The sequence below is a fragment of the Podarcis liolepis genome (genome assembly GCF_965112155.1).
Source record: "Podarcis liolepis genome assembly, chromosome: 6".
Taxonomy (NCBI): Eukaryota; Metazoa; Chordata; class Lepidosauria; order Squamata; family Lacertidae; genus Podarcis; species Podarcis liolepis.
Genome location: NC_139559.1, coordinates 6956084 through 6958240, shown reverse-complemented (window position 1 = coordinate 6958240; position 2157 = coordinate 6956084).

The following is a 2157-nucleotide window of genomic DNA, read 5'->3' as shown; positions in this document are numbered from 1 at the left end:
AGACCCTGATGTTGGGAAAGATGGAGGGCACAAGGAGAAGGGGACGACAGAGGACAAGATGGTTGGACAGTGTTCTCAAAGCTACCAGCATGAGTTTGACCAAAGTGCGGGAGGCAGTGGAAGACGGAGTGCCTGGCATACTCTGGTCCAGGGGGTCACGAAGAGTCGGACACGACTAAACGACTAAACAACAATGACAAAATGTGGATGATGATTCACTACAGCGAGGCAGATTTCCTTCGATGGAAACACTGCATCCCTGCAGGTGGTGGGATATAGATTGAAGGGTATCAGAATAAAATATGCTTTCATTACAGCCCTCATTGTGGCGAATCCCTTGCATTGCAGGGGGTTGGACTGGATGACCTTTGGGTTCCCTTCCAACTCTACAGTTCTATGATTCCATAACCTCTGATCTATCCTTTATCATGAGCATCAACTCCCTTCGACGTTACAGAGAGCATTATTCACCTTCAGAGGGGTTTGACTAAACTTTAACCTACAGAACATGGTGCTTTTTTGTTTGGTGGGAAGATTTTCCCCAGCCCGCTCCCATATGAAGGAGGTTTTTTGCATTTCAGTGGATTTTCCTCCCTAAAGCGAACATCGAAAGAACAAACTGACAAAATATAAACCCGTCCTTCCAGCTTAATATTTCTAATTAATGACTCTGCAATACGATCCGGATATACGAAACGTCAGAAAGATCCTTGGTTCCATCACATCCTTATGAGTCAGACAAAACTTGGGAGAAGACAGGGTTGTGGGGAGGCAAAATTAAAGAATTAAGCCCCCTCCACCCAAAAAATGAGTTTGATGAAAGGGATGTAAGAGCCAGCCATCGTAGAATAAAGGTTTTCAGACTGCAGCCATCTGTAGTGAACCAGTGAGGTAATGGTCTGTTATAAGTTATAACACATCAAGGACCTCAAGCACTGGGGAGGAACAGAAAACCTTTCCCAGATGGAGGCATCCCAGATTATTTAGATCACACACATCTGAACAGAGGGGAGAGCTCTCCCATTCTTTCCCCCTGCAATCCTGGCTCCATTCAAACAGTGCTCCAGGCAGATGGATGACCTCCCTTTTGGCATTATTATTTTTTTGGTCAGGCCGTTGTATTCCCAAGAAAACCAATGACATGGGCACTTCTTTTTTTAACGCATGCATGCATTTTGCGTATTTCATCCAAGACGCATGACTCTTTGTTCCATGCCAAGTGGTTTGCTCAGTGGCATAGCGTGGGGGGTGCAGGGGGGGCCGGACGCACCGGACGCAACATCTGGGGGTTAGGGGGCGCAAATCCACGGGTTAGGAGGCGCAAATTACTTGCCTTGCCCCGGGTGCTGACAACCCACGCTACGCCACTGAGTTTGCTTGCTTTTAGCAAAATTTAGAAGGGTTTCTACCTTGGTGGGTTTTGCAAAGAGCAGTTGCAGGAAGAGTGACAATGACTCTGAGAACAGCAAAAGCAGCTGGGAAGGGAGGAGTTCGGGGGTATTTTTTTAAAAAAAAAAAATTATAAGTTGTGTCTCCTTGTTTCTCAGTTTGATGCTTTTACATGGTTTTGCATTCTTCGTGGCATTTTATGCATTGTGCCTTGCTGTTATTTTTATTGATTACAGTTTATTAATATTTTATTGTAAATGATGTGTTAACTGTTTAATTATTATTTGCTGATATTTAATCTTACTGTTTAGGGACGCGGGTGGCGCTGTGGGTTAAACCTCGGAGCCTAGGGCTTGCCGATCAGAAGGTTGGCGGTTTGAATCCCCATGACGGGGTGAGCTCCCGTTGCTTGGTCCCTGCTGCTGCCAACCTAGCAGTTCGAAAGCACGTCAAAGTGCAAGTAGATAAATAAGTACCACTCCGGTGGGAAGGTAAATGGCGTTTCCATGTGCTGCTCTGGTTCGCCAGAAGCGGCTTAGCCCTGCTGGCCACATGACCTGGAAGCTGTACACCGGCTCCCTCGGCCAATAAAGCGAGATGAGCACCGCAACCCCAGAGTCGTCCTCAACTAGACCTAATGGTCAGGGGTCCCTTTACCTTTACCTTACTCTTACTGTTTACTATTATATTGTAATGGATTATTGAATATTGCTTTATTTGATATGAGTTATTTACTTTAAAATTATTGTGACTTTCTTGTATTGGATC